At 41.0% G+C, this 26,616-nt stretch overlaps 1 pseudogene; it reads left to right on the top strand.

Moving 5' to 3' along the window:
- The first annotated feature begins 3,517 nt into the window (after window positions 1-3,517).
- On the top strand, window positions 3,518-26,424 carry LOC132320846 (ATPase family AAA domain-containing protein 2-like; annotated as a pseudogene).
- Window positions 26,425-26,616: the final 192 nt, after the last annotated feature.

Here is a 26,616-nt window from a genome sequence, read left to right as displayed (position 1 = left end):
ATAATAGGATGAATGCTGAACTCACAATTTTCTGAGTGGACAGATAATTCAGTCCCTTCTGAAAAAACCAGATGTGTCTTGAGAAAGAGTTCATCCTAATCAAGAGTGACAAACAAAAATATGAAATTCTCATGCAAAATTGGATTTAAGATCAAATCAATCTTGAAAATTTTTCAGCAGTCCATATGTAGGCTCTTTCTAATATAACTTGCAACCATGGTTGACTGATTTTGTGAAAACCAGACAGGCTGAGAGTTGTTCTTCTCAACCTCCCTGACTTGACTCTAGAAGAAGAGCAGGGGCCCAGGGACAATGATGCATAGAACCAGTGTACTCCGAGGCTCTGAGATAGTAGGTTTTTCACTTGACTTTTGCTAGCTTTATTTCTTGTTTGCAGAAGGATATTAGGAAGAGGTTTCTAAGAGCATGCAGGGAGTGATTTCAGTTTTGCATTATTTGTGCTCTGGTTTGGTTTGAGGTTTTTAGGGGTTTTTTGGTTTTGTTTTTTTTTTTTTTTTTCCAAAACTCGTCTTTCCTTGTAGAAAAATCTGACTTTATTAAAATAACATCAAGGGATCATTTAAACAGAAAATCTCAGCAATCTGTATTCATAACACACATTTAAAATATTTAGTACCTGTCTTTATTGAACTTTTAATCTTATCATTACAACTTTTTAAATAATTACCAAGACACATTCATGCTAGCTATTCAGTTTGAAGCAATCCCACCTGGTAATGACTGAACATTATTACCATCTGGCAGCTATTCGGTGCCTGTGTGAAATGACTTGGTGGTCTAAGCGTGGATCCTGTCCTAAGTGCTGCCAAAAGAGAGAAGGAGCTGGCAAACTTATTAGCAGTCTCAGCTCAGAAGCCAAAGACTAAATGATCTGGGAGCTGTGGAAATGGAGTAGCAGTGTGAAGAGGAAATCAGGCATGTTACAGATCATGTTACAGATCAAGACGGAAAAACAAGAACTGAAAAGTGGCCTGTTTCAGCAAGAGAAGTGAAAGAAAATGTTGGCTACATTGAAAACACCGTACAAGTAATAACAGTGCTTGAGAACAGTGTGTTTTGAGCTTTTCCCTTCATGTAAGCCACCTTTTAAATGAGATTATTTTATATACCACTTCTGCTCTCGTACACTGACTATCGTGTGTAGACCAACTTGTTCATGAATTGGCATTTGAGTCACTGCTGTACAGCAAATGCTTACACAGAAAAATAACACAGGAAGGCGTTTAGCGTATTTGTATTTAATGTCTTAAATGAAGTTTAACAGCTGGAAATGAGAGGAGAGCCAGTACCATAAAATCAGCCAGCTCTCTGCAGAGCATCGCCAAGTGTCCCATGAACTAGAGATTTTGTGATCAGCTGCACCAATGAAACTTAAAGAAAATTCTTATTTTGAAACAGAAACTTCCAAGCTCGCATGTGGCTTTGATAGAGAAATGAGTAAGAAATAAATGCTGCATTTAGACTGAGATTTCACTGTACCTGTGAATCAGATCATTCTGTCTAACTGAAGACATTCCATAGTAAAATGGTATGATTCATTTTACTCAGTAATTGCATCCAATTTTCACCGACACAGGCTGAAATGGAACATTGCATTTTACTTGAATTACTTCTTTGTTAGGATGTTATGCAAATCACTGCAACTTTCAAGCATCAGAAAATGCATCTGGTGAATGAAGGATTTAATCCAGAAATTATAGCTGAACCTCTGTACTTCATGCATCAGCCTGCACATTCCGATATTCCTTGGACAAGAGAGCTATACAAGAATGTGGTTTCCGGTGAAATACGTTTATAAAGCATACGTGTGGATGTGGCATTGTGGCATGTAGCTTGATGGACATGGTGCTTTGTGGTGTTGGGTGGGTTGGTTTTTGGTGTGTTGTGGCTTGTTGTTGTTGTGTGGTGGTTGGCTTTTTTTTTTTTTTTTTTTTTTTCCCCAGGTTGGACTTGATGATCTTACAGGTCTTTTCCAACCGTAGTGATTCTGTGATTCTGTGAAATAAAACTACAATACAGAAAGTAAATGTCAAGTATACTCCTGCAATCATTTCAACAAAAGCCAGGATGCACTATTTGTTCTAAAAACACAAGATAATTTGTTCTAAAAACACAAGATAATCAAATTAGTCTTAATGTGATAGAATTTACCTCTTCATAAGACAGAGCCACAATAGTTACGTGCATTGTGTAAGCTGCGCTGCATCTGCTCATATTACTTCCAGTGCTCACACATGCAAATTTTTATTTTAGACTTCTCACAGATTCAAATTATTTTTGCCTAAGCCACCAGTATCTTACCTTAGCTGAATATTTCACTCCTTTAGATCATCATACTGATTCTGCTTTGAGAACGCATAAATGAGTAGATGAATAATGTCATAGGCAATAATAAAATATAAAATGGGCAGACAGAAACAGAAGCAAAATACTGCGCAAGCACTGCATGTAGACTTCAGTTCAATGTCTGTTAATTATATTATGTAATATTTATCGCAATATTTTATGTGATGCTCAATTTCAGATTTTTATGGAAAATAAACATTCTATGTCAAAATACAGTTGTAGTATTTAGTGGTCGTGATTTTTCACAACTTACACCACAACTAACACAGATTAAACTCTCCCCAAAAGTTCATCCCCGCTGACACATGACCTCTTCCTTTACTTGCTGATTGTCATATTCCTGAAATAGAGTTCTCATGAAAACAGGGCAGAAATGACTATAACTTCCAGCTTTTGCTGGAAGTGAACACCCAGAACCTGTTACAAGGTGAGGTGACCCCTGAGGCCTCTCCTGCCCACGCCCCTGGGGGGTCCCTCACCCTGGAGCCAGGCCTTGGGCTGACCCATGGCCTTGTGAGGAGTGGGGCCCAGCTGTTCCCCCCGCGCTGAGTTACCGGGGTGCCTCTGCCCGCCAGTGCTTCGCTGCTTTTTGTTTGTGCAGATTAGCCTTTAATCACGTCACCTAACATTCTAGGTAGTTCCCAGGCGTGCCTACAGATTTTATAGGATGATAGAAAAGCCATAGTCATACCAGCTGTAGGAATACTATTGAGTGTGTTTGCAGGTAAGAGAACATCATTATTTCTTGGTCTAGGCTTTTTTTTCTAGTTGTCTCAGTGATGAACGCTGAACGTATTGGTTTAAGTCTTCATATGCTCCTGTGTGTGAGTGTGCACAAAGCCCTGCCTTCTTCAAATAAACCTAGGGCTCTGTCAAATTGAAACATAGTTGAAAGGCTTTCTGTTATGATTTCTTTCTTAAACCTTTGAGAGGAAAAATGTTAAGGGTGACTCTGACATATCCGACTGCCTCTTGTTAAGCTTTAGGTCTTGTTACATCCATCTGTGCTGGATCTGAGAAGCAGAAAATGTCTTCAGGGGTTTCATCTCAGATGCCCCAATTCAAAAGCCAGTTACGGGAGGCGTCTCATGAGGCCTTGCTCCACCAGCCCAGAGGACTGCTGGAAGGGAGGTGCTCCTTAAAACGAGCCATGAAGGAAAGGTGATGGAAATCCTCCTCGTGCAAAAGGTCTGTCTTATCATGAGAAGTTGTCAGGTGAACGGTGGGGATGACTTGTTCAAGGTTGACTGAGGAGAAGACCGTCAGACAGTTACAGGATTGCCCAGCTCTGTGGCTCAGGGCTGACCCCTCAGCAGCAGGTGGCCACAGCTCTCATTGCATGGCCCTGCATGGGCCTTACGCATGCATCACTGCCCTCCTGTAGTGACATTCTTCACGCTTCTGTCACCATCTCCATCAGCTACTAATGGAAGTACCTCTTGGTAAAGTTAGTGTCAAGAAGTAGAAGAATCTGGTCGTTTTTCTGCCTTTTTCAGTGTGAGATGTAGTTTGAGGTATTCCTAATGAAACCTTGGGTTGTAAATTGAACAAGCCACCTCTCATGGTCATCACAGCTTTCCTCACATAGTAGAAGTGATAGTACTCATCCTCCTTGCAGAAATACCAATGTGAACAAGATCAATGGTAATAAAAGAAGTGTATCTTGAGTTCCCTTTGGCTTCCTGTGGATAAATGCCATCCTCCTGAAGGAAATCTTTTAATATCCCTCCAAATGAGGTCACAAATGGAACGGAAAGAGGAGAAAAACTCTCCTAACTAGATTTTAATCCCAGGACATGCAAGGTCAAGCTTGGCTGCTTCTCTGAACCAATGTTGAAATAAAAGGTAGGGGTTTTTTCATGAAACACTAAGTTTATCTGAAAGGTTTTGCCGCAATAATTTTTTCAAAGGCTATTAAGCTCAAGTTGTCCAAAAGAAAAGTGTGGCGGAGAGGAGCTTTAGCTTTGAAAGCTGGTTGGCTGGGTTTTTTTTCTGAGGGCTACTTCTTGGTGCCGAAGTGGTTCAAGGCTTACCTGCCATGAGTTGCACCACTATCAAGTCATGAGACTTACAGAATAAACTTGCCTAAAGGAGGGAGAATTCCCTTCTTAGCTCAACATACATGGTTCAGATTAATATGTTCTTATTTCCTTCTTTCCCTAGGAATTTTCCTCTGGCAAAATTGAATGCTTCAGTGGACACTGTTTGAAATCAATGAGAAAAAACATGCCGCCCTGTTCAGACTCTAGCTTTGACAAAAGCATGGAAATATTAAGTGAAAATGTCAATCGAAGACACTTTACGAGGTATTGTATTTCTAGATGTCCAATCCCTGTTCAATTCATAGAATTAAAAGGAAAAGTGAAAGCATGCACAATGAGTCATGTCATGATAAATCTACAGCTAAAAATCTGCGGGGCAGTATGATTATGTTAATGTCAGTGTCAGTGTCTTAGAACCAGAATCACTCTTCTTAGTAAAAGTCTTCTGCTTGTATAAAAAACGTGCATCTTTTCCCAACTCTTTTGAGATCTCTCCTCCGCTTTGGTTACTGAGATGTTATTTGCACTATTGAGACTTCAAGATTAGCCGGTTAGGAAAGTTGCGTCCCTACCGAACTGTCTGCATATGGTACGCAGCAGACTTGGGATCTGAATCCTCAGTGTGGTCCACAGGCTTTTCTTTGCATGATGTGGAGCACTGGATTACAAACTTGGTCAGGTTCCCTAGTCTTGATGGGGAACAGTACAATACAAGGCTTCTATGCAATATTCTAATACAATAATTCTTTTCTTCTTTCTCTCCTCTGTTCTCTTTCTTAATGTAGGCGGTTGGCAAAGCCAAAGTCAGACCAAAAAAAAATAAGAATATAAAGAAGGTAAGTAGTGGTAACTCCCTAGGATTCCTTTTTACTCTAGTTTCTGAGAAGGATTGTGTTTGGTCACTCCATCTATTTAACTTGGCCACAAAAACTGCTGAACTTATCAACCCAAAGCAGCTGAAGTTGTGAAAATAGATAGTGAAAAGATAGTGAATTTCCTACGAGTTTTAGGAAAGAGGTAGGTGAGAATAGAAGGATATGCTATTAATTCCTGTCAGGCTTGGGGAGAACACAGCTTGAATTCCAGCCTGCTCTTAGGCACTAGTGCCTGAGAATCTGTTCCTTAGCTCAGGTTTCTTTGTGACACGGATTTTCTGGAGTCTGCAGGACACAAATTAATTGAAAATCGTTCTTGCAAATAGGAGGTAATATTTGAGTTAAAAAGTAATTCAGTCATTAGGCGCACAAACCCGCTGATGTGGGGAAGGTGTCACTGAAGTTCAGTGATTCACCTTGGAACTGAATCACTGTGCTGAGTACACAAGCAGGCTTGGTGCTGTGAGGCTGCTTGCTGGCAGCTGGGAAAATGCGTTATTTCCAGGCAGCGTCCTGCCAGCCATGGATGGGCTGAACGCAGGAAGGGGCCTGAAATGCGCTTTGTGTGTAGTAATTCAAGTTCTAATTGTGCACTACTTCCTCACTGACCTCTCTTAACTGTTTTAATGATAGTGCAAGTAACAGACCCGTGGCAAAGGATGCTGTGTGGTAAATACTGGGCAGATCGTTTTTAAAGCAGGCAAGCGTTTGAGTTCTTTGCTATTTGGGAGTTTATCTTGAGACGTTTCTTATCTTCTAGAGCTTTTGTGTCAGGATGCAGAAAATGAGTGATGCATGCTTAAACAATGGACTAAAACCACGCATCTTAAGAAGGGACTTCCCACATAAATATTTTTTTAAAAAAACTATTCGATACAATTTGACATGGATGGAGTAAAAACACCTTAGAGAGAGGTATTTGTTGCTTTCACTTTTCCAGAAAGAAGTAACTGGAATGAACTTGCTTCCTGCATGGAACAAAAGTTGCGTGTTTGTTTTCATCAGATTGGCTTCCCAGTCTATTAAAAAATTGCTATACAAGTCATGCTTTTAGGTAGGTAGTTTAAACATAATTAATTTAAGTTGAATGCTGTGACAATAGCTTCCAATTCGGTATTTAAAGAAAAAATCAAGCCACTGCAGATTTTTTTACATTTTACTAGAGCAACGGTGAAATAAAGGGAATAATGTATTTACTGTCTCAAAATATTTTATACATTAACGCATTGTAGTCACCAGAACACTGAAGACCGGAGCTGATGCAAAAGCTGCACAACAAGTCCATGAAGAAAACGGGGATTTGGAGGTCCGCTGAAGCTGCAGACTTCAACAAAGTCGTTACACCATTACAAATCAATCTGTTTTGTTCGACAAACTTATAACAAAGTAAGTGGGTTTTTTTCATGATCTTACAAAGCTACTAAAATGAGCCTTACTAGCAAGCCTTTCTGCTATGGCATAATATTGGCTAGGGACTTTCTCCTTCTTTTGACAACAGAAAAAGGTATTGTTATTCCTGGCAGCAAGAGCTAAATGTATTCAGTGGTCAGGCTGAGACTTCCCTACGTGCCCTTACGTATACGGTACATCCGTGTGACAACTGCTGGGCTGCAGGTGCCTTCCATAGTAGAGTTCCAACAGGGTGGTGCAGCTTGGAACTTCTGGGTTGTTACTGGCAACCTCTGCTAACATTCCGTGGTCGTTGATCAGGTAGGGTCTCCTCCTCTTCCTCTGCCTGCACTGGTATGTCCTGCTCGCAGGAGCAGGCAGTGCCCCTGTGCCGTAAGAAGAGCCGGCGGGGAAGACGGCCGGCCTGGCTGAACAAGGAGCTTATGCTGAGGCTCGGGGAAAAAAAGAGAACTTACCACCTCTGGAAAAAGGGGAAGGCAAGTGAAGAAGAATACAAGGACCTCGTTAGGTCATGCAGGGAGGGAATTAGGAAGGCGAAAGCCCAGCTAGAGCTCAACCTGGCCACGGTCGTGAGGGACAACAAAAAAAGCTTCTATAAATACATTAACAACAAAAAGGGGGCCAAGGAGGATCTCCATCCTCTACTGGATGCGGCGGGGAACATTGTCACGAAGGATGAGGAAAAGGCTGAGGTACTTAATGCCTTCTTCGCCTCAGTCTTTAACAGCCACACCAGGTATCCTCAGGGTATCCGTCTCCCTGAGCTGGATGACAGGGATGGAGAGCAAAATAGGCTCCCCATGATCCAGGAGGAAGCAGTTAATGACCTGCTATGCCACCTGGAGACTCATAAGTCTATGGGGCCTGATGGCATCCACCCAAGGGTGCTGAGGGAGCTGGCGGAGGAGCTTGCCAAGCCGCTCTCCATCATTTATCAACAGTCCTGGTCAACGGGGGAGGTCCCGGATGACTGGAGGCTTGCCAACGTGACGCCCATCTACAAGAAGGGTCGGAAGGAGGATCCGGGGAACTACAGGCCTGTCAGCCTGACCTCGGTGCCGGGGAAGGTTATGGAGAGGCTCATCTTGAGGGCGCTCACGGGACACGTGCAGAATACCCAAGGGATCAGGCCAAGCCAGCACGGGTTCATGAAAGGCAGGTCCTGCTTGACCAACCTGATCTCCTTCTATGACCAGGTGACCCGCCTAGTGGACGAGGGGAAGGCTGTTGATGTTGTCTACCTGGACTTCAGCAAAGCCTTTGACACTGTTCCCCACAGTATTCTCCTAGAGAAGCTGGCGGCCCGTGGTTTAGACAGGTACACTCTTCGCTGGGTAAAAAACTGGCTGGATGGCCGAGCCCAGAGAGTTGTAGTGAATGGGGTGAAATCCAGCTGGCGGCCGGTCACAAGCGGAGTCCCCCAGGGCTCAGTTTTGGGACCGGTCTTGTTTAATGTCTTCATTGATGATCTGGATGAGGGGATAGAGTGCACCCTCAGCAAGTTTGCAGACGACACCAAGTTGGGAGGGAGTGTTGATCTGCTTGAGGGTAGGAAGGCTCTGCAGAGGGATCTGGACAGGCTGGATCGATGGGCTGAGACCAACCGGATGAAGTTCAATAAGGCCAAGTGCCGGGTTCTACACTTTGGCCACAACAACCCCAGGCAATGCTACAGGCTTGGGGACGAGTGGCTGGAAAGCTCCCCCGCAGAAAAGGACCTGGGGGTGTTGATCGACACCCGGCTGAATATGAGCCAGCAGTGTGCCCAGGTGGCCAAGAAGGCCAACGGCATCCTGGCTTGTATCAGAAATGGTGTGGCCAGCAGGAGCAGGGAGGTGATCATGCCTCTGTACTCGGCGCTGGTGAGGCTGCACCTCGAATACTGTGTTCAGTTTTGGGCCCCTCACTACAAGAAAGACATGGAGGTGCTGGAGCATGTCCAGAGAAGGGCGACGAAGCTGGTGAGGGGTCTGGAACACAAGTCTTATGAGGAGCGGCTGAGGGAGCTGGGGTTGTTTAGCCTGGAGAAGAGGAGGCTGAGGGGAGACCTCATCGCTCTCTACAACTACCTGAAGGGGGGTTGCAGAGAGGTGGGTGTTGGTCTCTTCTCCCAAGTGACTAGTGACAGGACTAGAGGAAATGGCCTCAAGTTGCGCCAGGGGAGGTTCAGGCTAGATATTAGGAAAAAGTTCTTTACCGAGAGAGTAGTGAAACATTGGAATAGGCTGCCCAGGGAGGTGGTAGAGTCACCCTCCCTGGAGGTATTCAAGGAGCGTGTGGATGTGGCATTGTGGGATGTAGCTTGATGGACATGGTGCTGTGTGGTGTTGGGTGGGTTGGTTTTTGGTGTGTTGTGCCTTGTTGTTGTTGTGTGGTGGTTGGCTTGCGTGGGTTGTTTGTGTGATTTTTTGGTTTTTTTTTTTTTTTTTTTTTTTTCAGGTTGGACTTGATGATCTTACAGGTCTTTTCCAACCGTAGTGATTCTGTGATTCTGTGATTCTGTGAATTATTGTTAATACATTGATTTGTGTAAGGTGTGGGGCTTTGTACTTCGCAGCAAAACTGTTTAACCTGTTTTTTGGAAATAGGTGCTTGTGGCTGCTTAAGACTTCCAGGTCTGAGAGCATGTGCGGGAGGATGTATTTGGAAGGTGTTTCATGTGTAAAGAATTTGGGCACAGCCAATGTTGAAATTTGCCACTGGTGTCTCTGTTTTGGGATTGCCAGTTGCAGAGAGGTCTTCATACCAGAGCATCTTTTATGTACTTGCCCTCTAAATGAATTTTCTTAGCATCAGAACTGCCTTCACTTTTAATTAACTTTTCTTCCATGCTTATGAATGTTCTTATAATGCTTGGTTGAGTTAAGATACTGAGGAAAGTTGGATAAAGCCAAAGTGAAGTAGTCCCAGTGTTTCTGCCTGTCTGTCCATGGCTTAATTCTCTTTGTGAAGCCCAAATGGACATTGTTTTCAGAAAGGTTTGCCAAGTGTAACAGCAGTGGGATGTTTTTTCCAGCATGTATAGTCATGGAAAACCAGTACAAAACTTAGATTACAGTTAAGAGAAGAACAAGCAGCCTGTTGTCTGAGGAAGGCTGTGAACTGAAAATTACTTAATGCTATCATGCAGAACAACTTAAGTGCTATTATAAACTGCCATAATTTCTTTCTGTTGTCTTACTATGATCTTTAGAATTCTTATTTTTCTCCTGCTTAAATGGATTTTTTTTACTGTGCTCACCGAGAGGGAAAATAAACCTGAAAACAGTGTATTTTTGCAAATCTCAAATGCTTGTTCTTAAATCTATAAAAACCTTGAACATTTGATCTAATTTTTAAGTAGTGAGAGCTTGCATTCATGTATGTGCTGTGTTGACTGGTGTGGCTATTCGTAAGTGCTAAGAGTTGTTAAAGTAAACCCACTTTAATGCCTGCAGTGACCTTTTTCCTTTATTTACTCACAGACATTAAATAGAAAACAATTTGAACACGTATTTAACTATTTAGGAAGTTTAAGCTCATTTGTAAGGTTTTCTGCATTCACTTGCCATTGTTATAAAAGCAAAAACCTTCTAGCTGCATCCTAAGTTAGAAAGCGCTTTTCTCTTTCTCCTTAATTCAAATCAGGTGTCTTCCACTAAACTTTCGGAAAGACGATTTGAAGGGAATTCACAAGGATCGAATGAAAATTGGAGCACGTCTGGCTGACGTTGATCCAATGCAAACAGATTGTTCAGTAAGTATTTTTAGTTCATTGTGTCAGTGAGATGTTTCCAGTGTTTATGAAAGCTTTCAATAACGTGCTGTCTACAGCTACCTTGGTTTACAGTTTTCTCTCAAGCAGTTTGAAAATTGCCCAGAGCATTTCCTTTGTGCTGACATACAATTTCTGATGGAACCTTATCAAGGTTGCAGCTTTCTTTAACATATAAAATGTGTTCTTTTGAATTTCTCTTTAGGTACGCTTTGATGGTGTGGGTGGTCTTTCTGATCACATTTCAGCTTTAAAAGAGATGGTCGTTTTTCCTTTGCTTTACCCAGAAGTCTTTGAGAGATTCAAAATTCAACCTCCAAGGTAACAGACATTGTTTCATAGAATCATAGAATGGTTTGGGTTGGAAGGGACCTTAAAGATCATCCAGTTCCAACCCTCTTCCATGGGCAGGGACACCTTCCACTAGAGCAGGTTGCTCAAAGCCCCATACAACCTGGCCTTGAACACTTCCAGGGTTGGGGCGTCCACAGCTTCTCTGGGCAACCTGTTCCAGTGCCTCACCACCCACATGGTGAAGAATTTCTTCCTTATAGCTGATCTCAATCCACCCTCTTTCAGTTTTAAAGCCATTACCCCTTGTCCTGTCACTACATGCCCTTGCAAAAAGTCCCTCTCCAGCTTTCCTGTAGGCCCCTTTCGGGTACTGGAAGGCTGCTCTAAGGTCTCCCCGGAGCCTTCACTTCTCCAGGCTGAACAATGCCAACTCTCTCAGCCTGTCTTCATAGGAGAGGTGCTCCAGCCCTCTGATCATCTTTGTGGCCCTCCTCTGGACTTGCGCCAACAGGTCCCTGTCCTTACGTGGGGGGCCCCAGAGCTGAACGCAGTACTCCAGGTGGGGTCTCATGAGAGTGAAGTAGAGGGGAAGAATCACCTCCCTCAACCTGCTGGTCACCCATTTTCATGAGAATATTCAACTGAGGTATCAATATGTTTCCATGCTTCAAAATTTTCAGGAGTGTTGATGGGGTTTTTTAGCAGTAGTAAAAAGTAATTTCTTAAAAATGGATAGAATCCAGAATATATGTAGGTTCAAAGATGTACTGTGTGGGGAGAATATACTTTGAAAGTGTCTTGCCTTTAAAAGGCAGGGTTGGAGTGTTTTTGTTTTGAGTTCTACGTACAAGTCAACTTCATTAGTTTATAAGCAGGAAGAAGGAATTACCTACTGGTAGTCAACTGTAATTTGTTTCTTGGAAGTCCAGTTGTCTCTCCCACCGACTCTCTTTTTTTTCAAGTGCTCAAGTATCAAGTTTACAATTGATAGGACTTGCAACTAGAACCTTGCAGCGTTTGTTGTACTTAGTTATGAAATGAAATTATTAGAGATTTACTTGTTAGCTTTACATATTCTTGGTCAGCAAAACTCAATCATGGTATATTGAAATACGACTTTTAATCCTTTGCTTTCAGTAACTTTAAAAGTATTACAAGGAACAACAACAAAATCTGTGTTTTGCTTCTTTATTCATTTAAATTCTTTTTGAAACAGCAGTGTATTGGCTTTTCTAGCTGATGGCTATATTTATCTGATGGCTATATTTATCTGATGGCTATATTTATATATCCCAGCTTCAGACTTCCTCCTCATTTATCATCAGCAATGGGAGACCAAGTCCACTAACTTAAAGCTTTTTACGGGAGAATTAAATGCTTTACTATCAAATCTTGCCTTTTGTGAAAACAAGAATGAATGTGCCGTGTATCATTGAAGAATGAACTGGTGATTCATAAGTTAGCCCAGTCTTAGATTCTGTGCTGAAGTTTGTTCTTGTTTGGCTCCACTGTGCTGTAACCACCCCTGTTAGTTTGTCAGCAGTTTTGGAAGTGTTGTTCTGGGACACTACGATCATTTCTCAAGGTTCTGTACATCTGCATGATCCTCTTTATTCATGTTGTTTACTGCCTTGTTGAGTTGTGTGGGAACACAAAACTTCCATCTGGTTTGACTTTTCTCACGCTTCAGCTGTTACCGCTCTCTTACACGTGAAGTGTAAGCTAGAGAGAAGAGTTGTGTGTTGTAGGGATGAGGGTTGTAATAGGTACTTTGCCATGATGTTTTTTTCTTATGTGAATCTTTGGTATTTTTAATTGCAGAGGCTGTCTCTTCTATGGCCCTCCAGGGACTGGGAAGACACTGGTTGCTCGTGCACTTGCTAATGAATGTAGCCAAGGTGACAGGAGAATAGCCTTTTTTATGAGAAAAGGTGCCGACTGCCTGAGTAAATGGGCGGGGGAATCTGAACGACAGCTTCGTTTATTGTTTGATCAGGTAAGGTGGAAACGTGCCACGTGTTCTGTCCGAGTTGTAACTGTAGTTTTCTGTGGTCAATATTTTTAAGAACTCACTCTTTTTTGGGTTTTGTCAGTTCCTTCCACTGAAACGGGATTGTCAGTGTTTCTTTTTTCAGTGGGTTTTTTAGGGGCTTGAAATCTTGAGATGTATTGGGAAAGATTAATAAAACAAATGAGAGAACCTCACAAAGCAACACCCCCCCCCCCAAAAAAAAAAAACATCAAACAGCCACAAAAAAGGTTTCAAGAGGCAAGAGACGGTGGCTTTAGATCAGAGGGAAACAGATGCAGGCTGCAAGCATGGTCATTTAAATTCATAACAGAAGCTTGCTTCCAGAACCTGTAATTGAATTAAGTCCTGGCTCTGTTCTCGGTGGTTGCCAAATAGCTGTAAAAACTACTGGTATGATTTGTTTCCTGTCACCCAGTCTCAGTGGGTTGACATAGCTGCTGTCTTCTGTTACTCGTGCCACTTACTCCGTTAGCTCAATTAGTAGAGATCCCTGATGCTAGTTGGAAAAATCTAGCTCCAGTGACTTTCCAACCATGACGTTTTTCTCTTTAAAATTGTGCTGGTTTACTTATGTCAGTATTCCTGTGTTTTCATCCTAGGCCTACCAGATGCGACCTTCAATTATTTTCTTTGATGAGATAGATGGTCTTGCTCCTGTGCGGTCCTGTGAACAAGACGAAATCCATAGGTAGTACATTTTTTGTACCTACATAGAAGCTGCCAAATCTTTGTGAAAAGAAGACCACAACCTATTTAACTTCATGTGACACATTCATTTGTCCTGAAAACTAGTAATTCAATGCTACTAAACTTCAGATGGTTTTTAAACAATAATTGAAAACAATTCACTAAGCTTGATAGCAGCACAAGACCTGTGTTACCTTGTCTGTTTTTTTATGTCTTAAAACGAGTCTTTCAGTAAGGAGCATCTCATCAATAAAAGCTTGTCCTTTTTGAGTGGTCATTGGAGAAGGTCATGTAAAACGTAACAAAATTTACTAAACCAGTGAATGAAAATTACATTTTTCTGTTAGCTCTATTGTATCAACACTTCTGGCACTTATGGATGGGTTAGACAGCAGAGGAGAGATTGTGGTAATTGGAGCCACCAACAGGCTGGATTCTATAGATCCTGCTTTACGAAGACCCGGACGGTTTGATCGAGAGTTCCTCTTCAGCCTGCCAAATAAAGAGGTCAGAACTTAAACTCAACCCTAATGCTAATGTGGCAAAGTCCCTCTTTGTAACAAAATCACATAACAGTGCAGTATCACGGAGCAGTTAAAGTCGAAATCAGTGTTGTACAACTTGGACAAAAGAAGGATGTCTGGAGAGAGCTGCGTTGTGCTGTGGAGGGCAGACCTGGTACTGAATATATATGACTAAGATGATTTCAACAAGTAGGTAGTTCTAGAATTAATTTTGGTTTCACTGTGACCAGCCAAGAAAAGGGGATGCTGCTAGTCACTGAAATGTTTAAGTAAGGATCAATGTCTGAATTAGCTATAAATTACTGCTATCTCATCTGGAAAATGAAAGAAATGGTGTGCACGCAAGAATTCCTTTCTGCTAACAACAACTTTTACCAAGGCTGGTGCTGGAGCAACTTAGGATTTTTCATTCCCAAAGTGGTTCATGTTTGCTTACTTATTTGATCCAATTAGGCACTTTCACCCTGAAGCACTCTTGCTCTCAGTTCTTGGTTTATGAATGGATAGTGGACGTACCTGTGTTGGACTGTTCCCAGGCTGGGTATCCTGGGCGTTACCTATAAGTATTTGGGGATCTGACATTCTTACTGGTACTCGCTAACAGCGACTTGGACAAAGATGTGAAGTACACTGCACAGGTGCAGGGCTTGGGAAGCTTCTAGTTCAATGGCAATAGCTAAGCAATGAAAAAATAGGTATATAGCAACAAAAACATATTGGGGGGACGATAGTGTGCAAAACTGGAACCCTGTTTTTGTGGTTTTTCTCTGGCTACCGCTGATATTGCTTTTTCTTTTAGTAGCACTTTTTGGAAAAAGGATAAAATGCTTATTGGAGTGAAGGCTAATAAAAGTGCACTGAGCAGCGTAGTTAACACACACATTTGCCTCCAGTTTCTATCTGCTTTCAGGAACAGGAGAGGAGGTGCCATGAAATGGATATAATACACGGTTCCCTACTGTGGAAGAATTCTAGAAATCTGCCATAATTGATCTGTGTACCAGGAAATACTTAAATGAAAGTCTTGCTAAGATCAGACACGAAGACAGGCAACATTTGACATTTTCTGGATCAATGACAGGAGTTTGAGTCATAATTATTGTTCTTTGTAGTAACTGTAGCAATTTGAAAGGTAGTGCTAGGACTGTCTTCCTTGAATGAACTGGCAGAAGACCAAATTTGATGAACTAATGAGCCTGTCAGCATGAGATTTTGCTGAATAGGAGAGAAAAAGTATTTTTATTAATGTGAGGTGGTTTTGTGTTTTGTTTTTTATTTTTAAGAGAAAACTTAGGACAAACCAAAATGCAACCATTTTGTTTCCAGGCTAGAAAAGATATTTTCAAGATTCACACACGAGACTGGACCCCTAAGCCACTGGACATGTTTCTTGAAGAGCTAGCTGAAAAATGTGTTGGTAAGTTTGAAAACAAAGTCAGTCACTGCACGTGACTGAGTCCTAAGGAATCTGAGCTTGTACCCGGCAGCACCCGAGCTCTTGTGCCTTGCTGCAGAGTGAGGCAGCTGACACGCCTTGGGAGCAAACAAAGTTAGATGCTTCTTTTCTTTTAATTTTCTTCTTGTCTCTCAGAACATTAAAGAGCTTTGGGGCATCTTCCTCAGGACTAAAGTTCTGATTAGGAGGCCGCTTCATAAGCGCAGGGTATCAGGCTGTGAGCCACATAACAAAACTTCTCTGCAGTTCGGTAATGCTTTGGATTATCTCTTAGCCTGTTAATTTTTAGCTGCATACAAAGTCTTTCAGTGTTGCACTTTGGAAACCTTGGCCTTGACTTCTGTGTTGCCTGAGACTGACATAACATTTGATTCTTGTTTTGTTTATTAGGATACTGTGGTGCTGATATTAAATGCTTATGTGCTGAAGCTGCCCTCTGTGCTCTGCGCCGCCGCTATCCTCAAATATACAAAAGCAGTGAGAAACTGCAGTTAGATATTGCTTCGATTGAAATAACAGCGAAGGATTTTGTCATGGCTATGCAGAAGACTGTTCCAGCTTCACGGAGGGCTGTGGCTTCACCTGGGCGAGCACTATCACCTATTTCAAAACCACTGCTTGAAAACACACTAGCAAGAATTTTACAAGCCTTGCAGAGAGTATTTCCCCACGCAGAGCTTGCTCTAAAGAAGGACCAACAGCAAGGTATAACAACAGTAGCCGCTTCTTTAGACTTCTGCCAAAGCAAAAACTTCCGATTTGTGCAATCAACATACAGAAACCTCTCAGCCATAATGACAGTAGGATTTTATAATATGCACATGCACGCCTTTATTTCAGGAATATCATGCATAGTTTTTATTCTGGATTCTAAACTGAAGTGCTGGATGGGAGCTGTGAATGACTCGCAATACCTAGGAGAGAACTATGCATTCTCTCCTAGAGCACCCTGTTTCTGACAGTAGCTAATATCGTGTTTATCATTCATAGAGATGGATTTAAGGTTTAATGTGTGAGGCACCTCTTTCAAAATAAATGTTTAAATGGGGGGAGAGGGCATTTTTACATGAATGCTTCTAATTCCTGTGAAGAATGTCGGAACCACAATACAAGTATAAGTGGTTTAAGCTAAATAGTGTTACAGCTATCGTGATTTTTAACCATAGTCTCTTAATTTGAATGTTTGTGGATCACACTGTACGCCTGCACATGAGATCAGAATGTTTCAGTAACGTATACTCTGGGGCTTGGCTTGCATAGCATATGTGAGCTCACACTCCTGACTGCATCAACCCTGACCAAGTTGTCTGTCGGTTGGTGACAGCAAATAAATTGATAAACTCGCTGCACTCCTGATTAACGGAGATCCATGAATAGTTAGTTATTATCCTAATCCCTGGAGAATATCCTACCAGTATTACTCCCAGTAGAGCTGGTAAATTGTTTGCATTGGTGAAAGAGGCAGAAACCCACCAACAATATAAAAGCAGAGAGGCTAAGGGATTGGTAATTGCATCCCGTCTCCGTTGTCGGCCTTTCATGATCTCTTTCTTCGGGGATCTTTGAGGAGCCTTATTTAGAAGATGTGTTGGTCTGTATATTCTGACTCACTAGTCCTAGACAAAGGGAAGTCTGTGGCCACCACATTCACTTAATTTCCCCACATCCAGTGGGGGAACCTGCTCCAGAAGGAAGTGGCCTTGTTGGGTTTTTCAGGTGTCTAGGAACTACAGAAGTTCCTAATCATCTTTATTCTAAGGAAGAAACCTCCTGTTGTTTTCACCAACAGAGAGAGAATACCTTATGCAAATCATGCGATGTAGGACAGCTTTGTAGAGACTTGTGCAATCTCCTTAGATCTGTGGTAGGATAAACTCTTCATAAAATAACATTCTGCATGTGCCCTCAAATGAAGAAATACAATATAAGGGGTCTCCAGCACTGATTTAGAAGCTGTATTAATGTGAGAGCGAGATATGGACTATTCAGGAAAGTTAACAAACCTCTCTTGTCTTTCAGACAGTTTAAACCATATTTTAAGAAATTATGCGATTGACAGTGATGAGGAATCACCATCAATCTTTGAAGATAAGCCAACTCCTAAAATGCCTGGTAGACAAAAGGAAAAATTCCTCAATTTTAGCAGGTACATATTTGTCCCTTTATGTTTGCATTATTAAGATGGCTGTGTCTGTAAACAGTTTTGGTGTGAGGGGTGGTAGATGAAGAAGTAGAGGGGAGGGGTGTGGGGGGGTGATCAATATTTGCAAGAAGTAAGCGTGAAGATCCAGCTGGGTACTGAGGTTCTAATGGAGTACACTGCCATAACCCATCAAACTGAATGGCCCAGCCCACTTTTCCTAAGTCAAAGTGGTCCACAGACTATTAGAATGTGTTGATTTAATCCATGGCATTCCTTGAAAGACTCAAGACCAAAGAAACGTGCTGCCTGTCCTTTTAGCTAAAAAAACCCTACAGATCCGTGTAGACATCTTTTGCCCTTCTAATTTCCAAGATTGTTAAACCAGCAGCGAATTATGTAGCAGAAACAGAACTGAGAAATGGTTTGTTAAAACACTGTGAGAAAAACTTAAACAATGTCTGCATTTTGTACCTTTAACTGACTAAGTTTATGTTAACTTTTTAACATTTTAATGTGGAAGTCATATAAGCTGACAGTTGAAAAAACAGATTATTGTCGTCACTGGTGGGTCAGTTATTTTTCTCACTTTCTATTGCTGCGCTGTCCAGAAAATCTTCTGACCTGCTGAGCTTGGTTAGGTCTCTAGATCTTTGTCTTCAGCCAGCAAAGGTACAATAGTATTGTGGTGGAAAAAAACGAATGCTCTTCACAAATGTGTTTCATGCTAGTAAAGCAGGATTACTAGGAAATTAATAGACAATTCAAAGATGAAACATTAGAATGACTGAATAAAATAAATATACATCTTAATACATATTGAGTGTACTGCTGTAATTTAACCAGTCCATTTGTGTACTTCTTCAGATACAGCTAATGTGTTTCAGTGCCCACGTTAATTTTTTTCTAGAAATGTTGTTCTACTCCTTCCTTCCCACTATCTCCAGTAACTATGGCCAAATTTCAGCTAAACTAGACAGATGTAGAGATCTCACAGCTACTTAAACTCAAGACCTACTGAAAATCAGTGTCTACGGGCAGTGAGGAGATCCAGATTGGCGTGTGCTGAGAGATAGAGTTGTTATTCTCCCCCATATTGTGTTACTGATGAGTTGTCACATGTGTATTTAGCTGGACAGTCCCCCTGTATGATTTAAGAGCCGTTACTTAACCCAGCCAAAGGAACAGCAGACATGCTGGGGATTGGCAGGATTTCTTAAGGGAGGTATGGTACAAGTTTTTTAAAAAGAAAATGGGCTTTGACAGTGTTCCTGATCACAGACCAGCTTATTATTTGCTGGAACATGGAGAGTATTTACCGAAAGGGAAAAAAAAAAGAAAGAAAGGTGTATAGGAAAAAACCTTATCATCTGTGTGCCTATTCATCACCTCATTTTTAAACTTGTTTTCTTCTTCCTGTTCTAGAAATGCTTATTACCAGCCAACATCTTGCAGGCCACGGTTCTTACTAGTTGGAGAGCCAGGATACGGGCAAGCTTCTCATTTGGCACCTGCAGTAATACATGCCCTGGAAAAGTTTCCAGTCTATACACTAGACCTATCTGTTCTGTTTGTTAGCATCACATCATCGGAAGAAACATGTGCACAGGTACCTTTGTTTCTCTTTAATCTCATAGGATTCATGAACTGTATATAAACTAGTAAAGTAAGCAAAATTCATTGTTAATGGAGGTGGCCTCGTTTGAATGTGCTGTTAGGTTTACTTCTGTCTGAAAAGCCACTTTTCTGCTAGATCAAATGATACCAAATGAGGATGTTACATGTGGCCCTATCTTTCATTCCAAAGGAATGGAAAGTGAGGATGTTGCTAGCAGCTCGGGAAGCTGGGAGGTGCTGCTAATAAACCCCTCTTTATAGCAAGAAGTCCTCCCCATCTCGGTGGGATCCAGAAAGTTGTTTTCATTGCTGCTTAAGAATCTGTGCTCCCAGTAGATGGCTCTGCAGCAGCCTGACTGCCTGTCATGCACTTTTTGTAACCTTCATTTTCATTATATTTGTAAGGCAATCAAGCTTTTGGGGAAAAGAAGTGTTTCTTTTTTTATATATACCTGTACAGCTTGTACTGCTGCAGGATATGCAGTAAAAGCGTTAAAATTCATGGAACACTTACGTTTGTTTTTCTTATACTATAGATTAAATATAAGCAGATTTAGTGCTGTTTTCCTTTTTACTTTTAGGCAGGAAATCCCTTTCATTGTTTGACATCACTGTATTAAAATATTTTCACCTTTAGTAGCAGCATTTGAGAGCTCTACAAGTAAGGATGGACATGTTACATGACTGGAGACTCATTTGTCACATAAGAGGAACAATTCCTTTTGTGTTATGTGATGGTTGCACCTGCGGTCATATAACTAGCATGTCTAGTCACTGCCCGGCTATACCACGTGCACTTCCCATCTTGTGACAGGAACTCCCTGAATATTGATAATCTGAAAGGGTGCACAGAGAAATTTGTCATGTGAAAGGACTGTTGCCGCTTCCCTCATGTGGTAGATGCATGTCCTCTTCTGTGATCGAGGTACCATCTGTAGGCAATGGCTTGTGGTCTTCCAAAGCACGTAATCTGGTCTGATTGATAATGAGAGGCTGTGAGTGATTTAGCTATTCAGGCAGCTGTTCAGACTGGTCACCTCTTATAAAATGTACGTGAAGTTATGAATTGTAACCAGGCTTCTTTCACAGTGTCAGCCCTCATCTTTTCACATAGGTCTTTGCTTGTTCAAACTGTGCTTCAGAGTGACTTGGATATGTGCGCACTCTGAATTGAAAATGGTGCAGTCAGAGTCGTGTAGTGATTTACCCAGGCTAATACATCTTGCTCAAGGGTTAGTCTTGTTTTTTCAGGCACACCACCACAGCAGCTGAGTTGTAAGGCTCTTTAGGCATTATCTTACACCTAAGTAGTTTTGAAATCAGGCAGAGATTCAGGTCAGTTTCTGTCTGTGTAGCAATGTCCATATTTGAGTAAAGTGAAAATTTTACCTTATTGTTAAGGAGTTGTTCTTTTGTTGGATTGTTTTGATGTTTTGGCTGCATGTGCTCCTATTTCATAAGACAGTTTGACTGACACATAGTTATTTATTAGCCTGTTCTACATGGTTTAGTTTTCTTATCCAAGCTTTCATTTTACCAGTTGATGCGAGAAGCACAAAGAACAGCACCAAGTATCATTTATATTCCACATATCCATTTGTGGTGGGAGGCTGCTGGAGCTACATTGAGAGCTACTTTTACAACACTACTGCAGAACATTCCAGCATTTGCTCCAGTTTTGCTGCTTGCAACATCTGATGTGTGTCATGCAGATCTCCCAGAAGAGGTACTTGTGTTGATACTTTTCTTACTTTTTTTAGTCAGTTTTTTGTTAATTTATAAATCCTTTAAACATTGGAGTACTGTGCACTCTTAAGCAAATTCATACTGTTATTACTCAGGCACCCTAACCAGGTCTCTTAAAATTTGCTTAGACAAAACAATGCTTGAAAGCATTTGCCTAAAGTGAGTAAAGAGATTGAACTTTGACCCAACTTTTTCCCCCTTCTCACACACTCACGCTTATTAGACAGACATAAACATTTACTTCAGACAATAATTCCAGTGACTTCAAGATTGTTAGGTATGTACTTAGTCAAGAATATACGGTGCTTGAAATGTACATGGGAAAAAGATACTTTTACTGAAAAGTGAAAGATAGTTTTACAGAGAAAGTACGATGGTCACACTCTTAATGATGGAATGTAATTTCAAATTTAAATTCTTTATTAAAAATTTCAATTTCTTTCTTCATATCGGTGAAAGCTTTACAAATCAGAAAGCTAAGTTCCAACCTCTGTTTAAGTAACTTGGAAATCTATTTTTAGTTGTATTTCTTAACAAAATTCAGTAAGAGTATGTGCTTAGCTTTCTAGGTATCTGAGAGTGTGCATTAAAGGAAGGTGTTCAAAATGTGAATATGCTGCTCTGATTATTTTGTCTCATTTACTGGGGGGGAGAGAGGGGGTTGCCTAGACGTGTTTATCATCAAATGCTTTGAAAGGGCTTAACTTTCTACAGAAATTCTTCTACGGTTAATAAATTCTTTCTAAAATAAGTATTGAAATTCCTTCCATACTTTCTGGTAGTAGAGATTGAAAAATGGAGTAAAACTTGGAAGTGTGCAGCTTTAGACACCTCATTTAAATTAATTTAAAAAAAACCCACAGCACCTTACCAAAAAAGCCCACACTTGTCTCCTGAATCCTGCCTGTTCCTTCTATAGCTGCCATAAAGATTCAAACTAAAGGACAGCAAGGCAGGTAAATACAAAATAAGCAGTCTAGGAGGTGCTGAATGTCAGCACTTTATCAGTGTATCATAGGGTCCCTTCATTGAGCTTTAACTCTAGAGGTGTTCCTTAGAGAAGATACTTTAATTTGCCATGCTAACCTATGAAAATCCAGCCTTTTAAAGCCAAGAAGATACCTTTTCACAGTTTGTCTTATCAAGGTGATTATTCGGTTTAATCTGGAAAGGCACTCATCTTTTTGGAACAGAACATGAATTTGTGTGACCTTACATCTGAAATATCTTTTCTCCTCGTGCTTTAGATAAAAGAATTGTTTATTAATGATGATGAAGTGTTCAAAATCCAGTTGCCTAATGAGGAAGAAAGAAGAACATTTTTTGAGGACTTAATTGTAAATCAAACTGCTAAACCTCCTGCATCAAAAACTAAGACAGGTGAGGATATTCTACATAGAAAACTTTGCTAACTGTAAGTTAACAGCTCTACAGCATTTGCTTTGGTGGTAATTTTCTATCAATAATTTTTCATAGGCTTGTATTTGAGTACCGTAAATTGACTAAAAGTTTCTGATTCTTTTAAGCTTGGCAGACATTGGAAGTACTGCCTGTAGCACCACCGCCTAAGCCTCCACAGCTGACAGAGGAAGAAATAAGACAGCTGGAGGAGCAGGAGGAGGATATATTGCGTGAACTTAGGATTTTCTTAAGGGATGTGACTTGTAGACTTGCCGGTGACAGACGTTTCAGAGCATTTACAAAGCCTGTCGACCCAGAGGAGGTAAATTAGTGTTGATCTGTAATACCATTTTATCTGTTTGTATTCGTAATTTCTGCGTGTTTATATTTCTCAGAGTTTGTGTGCTCTTTATAGGAAGGTTTGTCTTTGTTTTTAGGACCGTACTATTCTGATTTTTCAAGAAGCAGGAAGTTTGCTTTTACTTTTGCTGACTCCGTGAGGCCCTCAAATGTCTGTTATTTGAGTTTCACTGAAAGCCCCGGGTTCCTTCTGCAATGCCTTCAGAACTTTAGAATATTTCAGTTGGAAGGGACCTATAACGACCATCTAGACCGACTGCCAGTTAGACCAACTGCCAGTTAGACCGACTGCCAACACAGTTCACTCATGAAAAGGCTTTGACATGTAGGCATGTTACAGCACTGAAAAGCAGAGCGATCTCTTTCTTTATAATTATAAACAGTATCTACAGGACTGTTTTAATAAAGCCTAAAGCTCTTTAATTGACTCGCAGTAGTTTCTGTGAGAACAGGAGTAAGAACAGCAGTTTTTAAAATAAATTCTAAGATTCTATTCTCTCTTTCGTCTGGGGCTCCTCCGTATAAGATCAACCATAAGGGCTGTGTGGTTTCTTCTTCCTCCCATACGCTTTCTTTTTTTTTTCTCATGTAATGTACTGAGTAAGTCTAAGCCAGGGGCATATACTTCGAAGTCAGCTGTCGTTTTAATAGAGCTTTGCATTTCAGCAAAGTCCTGTTCCCCTAAACATCCACTGACTTGTCTTTCCCTTTACTTCTAGTTTCTGAGATGTAAATAACCTAAACAAACCTAGATGTCCTCATCTCTACTAGTCATTAGGCTCCTTTTATGGTCTGAGTAAAGAAATCGGCACCTCTCGGTCCAGTTATCTCATGCAAAAGTAGATGCCTAGGACAGATACTTCAAAGGTGCATTCCTGCACCTTTTTCTTCCCGCCAACAACAAAGAGAATCTCGGGTGACTCTACTGAGAAAGCTTTCTTTGCTGTGATTTTCTGAAGCAAAGTGAAATGAATCCCACTCTGGGTGTCTGCTCCCTTCTCTGCCCCACACGTGCTTCTGACCTCCCTGCTTCTTGTTTTTCCCTCTTCTGGTCTGTCTCTTCAAAGCCAGTTGAAATAGCCCTTCTATTTTCAAGCAACTAACTGGTTAATTTCCATATCTTTGGATGTGTCATAAATATTTGGGGTTTTGAAGAAGTCCTTTATTTTACGTTATTAAAATAATTAATGTTGGTAGATACTCTGTTAAATCTCTGAACACGCATATTTCATTTGTAGGTACCTGATTATGACGCAGTCATTAAACAGCCCATGGACCTTTCGGCAGTTCTCTCGAAGATTGACTTGCACCAGTACCTAACTGCAGGAGATTTTCTAAAAGATATCGATCTAATCTGCAGCAATGCTTTACAGTACAACCCAGATAAAGACCCTGGAGGTAAGAATGTGTTTTGATCCCTAATTTGGAAAAATTAAAAATGTATAAATTGATAAACGTCGTCTGTGGACAGTAGACTTGGGATTAGATCATTTTAAACATCCACAGAGAGCATTTCTTGCCAGGTTGTAAATGTTGGAGCATTAAACTACTTGGACAAGAAATTGTGATAGAAGTGTTGATCAGTAACTAGTGCTTTTGCTTTAATGATTAACTTTTATGTTGTTATGCTGAAAATATTCACTGAGATAACCCTTCAGAACCTATCTATGAAAAGAGCAAAATCTTTCGATAAGTAATCAAAAGAAAGGATTTCATCAGCTGGTAGAAAAGACTCAGTTCTGACTGTAAAATTTCAGATCGTCTCATTAGGCACAGAGCTTGTGCTTTGAGAGATACTGCATATGCCATCGTGAGAGAGGAAATGGATGAAGATTTTGAACAACGCTGTGAAGAAATTCAAGAATCTCGCAAGAAAAGAGGTATGGTTTTTGACGCTAATGATTTTAAGACTTGTCTCGGTATTTGTAAACAACAATGCAAGACACAATTCTTTGCTATCTGTTCTTTGTTGCAAGGTTGTAGCTCTTCAAAGTATGCTCCGCCTTACTACCGTGTAATGCCAAAGCAGAACTATGTTCCTGGCTGTGAGAAAACAGACCCAAAGTGTAACGAAAAGATGAAGATGCCAGCAGCGCCTGTAGATTCCAGTACACCGTGCTCTGAAGGCAAGTTGCATTTTATTCAGACTTTCCTGGAGAAGGTGCTAAAGTCACTGATACCTTCTCTGGTTTTGTGACATAACAGGTTTCTGTGATGCCTGGTTCTTCGTGCCAGAGGCGTTCAGTGTTTTTAATTTGCTTCAAAACGTGAGATAAATCCAGAGGTCATTCATTCGATAGAGTTATGAAGTTCAAGTACAGTGGATGGTTTACATTGTAAGACACTGGACTTGATGACCCAACTGACATTTAACGGCTCCTAAATTGCTCTCTCTTGAAGTCAAAAATGTTGTACATGGCAGTTTCTGAATACTCAACTAGCTTTTAGTTATGAGAAACAGTATTTTTCCCTTCCCTGCCCTCAAATGCTAAAATCTATGCCACCTCTTAGTGTGATTTCCAACTGAAGGGGGAAAGGGGAGAAAAATAGGGGAGCAATAATAATAGATATGTAAAGACAATTATTTCCTCACTTTTCCTGTGAAAAGGACATGAAAGAACAAAGGGACTTGGGTCTCTTTCGGCTAAAACGCATGACATGGTGTGAACTTGCCTGGTCTCCATAACAGGACTAGGAATTTTGCCATTGACTTCACCCATGCGCTTTGTGCAGTACTCCGTCGATACAAAGAACGGTGGGTTTTTCTGGAAGGCAAAAATGCTAAGTTTGTTTTAAACAAGGTTAACAGAAAGCGTGTGAGGTGTAAGTCTTCACAGGCAAATTTTTCTCCAGCAAATATTCCCTTAAAATTGTCTCTTTAACTCTGCCCAACATGTGTTTAGCTTCTGAAGTTTACAGCTTTATAACCGATTTGAAGAAGGGCTCGTCTCCAAATGCTTTTCTGTTCATCTATATTAGTTCACGTACTAAGACAGTAAGCAACTTCACCTAATAACTTTGCTTTCTGGTAATACTTCCTATCTAATTAAGAATTTTCTGCTCATAAAATCTTGAAGCTGATGGTTTTGTGAGTGAAATTCTGTAGCTGGCTTTTTAAACTCTAATAGCAAATTGACCTCATTAACTTGCAACTCTTTCTCTAGACATATGTAGGGAGACAGACGATGTTACCTGAGCTCCTTTGATAATTTTCCTTGTAAGTCAAGTAAGATGAGGATGCTGGATTTTGAAGGAAGAACTGTTTTGGTAATGTTTTGGCTTACTTCTTCTGATATCTCTTTGTAGAGATGTCAAAAAGGAAACGCAGAAAGAACAAAGCATCTTCAAGTATCGCAGCAAAGAGGAGGAAATTTTAGTTCAATAAAGAGAATAAAGTTCCAGAAGACCAAAATGAAGTAGAGAGTGCGGAAGAGTCTCCAGAAGAACATGTTTCTAACATGGATTGCACGGAAGTTGAGTCCACACAGGATTCTTCTATGGAAGAAAATGGAAGCGTACGTCAAGAACGACAGAAAAATGGGCATGAAAATAAATCTGGGTCAGAAAACGAAAGAGAGAGGGTTCTTCTTGTGGCTAAATCTGCTTCTGAAAGGAAGAGTGTCATGCTTTCTGAACATTCAGACCTAAGAGAGGACAGTGAAATGCCAGATTGCCAAATAGCAGAAAGTTCTGAAGACGGAGATTCAAATGGTAAGTGAAAGGTCAAACAGGTCCTTTAGCTCCTTTTTCTTCCTGAGGAGGATTACACTATTTATTAGGAGGGGGGAGGGAGGGGAGGGGGGGCGGGGAGAAGGGGAGGGGAGGGGAGAGGAAATATTTCCAGTCGGAAGGGACCTACAATGATCATCTAGTCCAACTGCCCAACCAGTCGAGGGCTGACCCAAAGTTAA

Source organism: Gavia stellata, unplaced genomic scaffold (genome assembly GCF_030936135.1).
Source record: "Gavia stellata isolate bGavSte3 unplaced genomic scaffold, bGavSte3.hap2 HAP2_SCAFFOLD_34, whole genome shotgun sequence".
In the NCBI taxonomy this organism is placed as follows: domain Eukaryota; kingdom Metazoa; phylum Chordata; class Aves; order Gaviiformes; family Gaviidae; genus Gavia; species Gavia stellata.
Note: the sequence above shows the minus strand (reverse complement) of the source record. Positions and strands in the feature narration are given on the sequence as shown.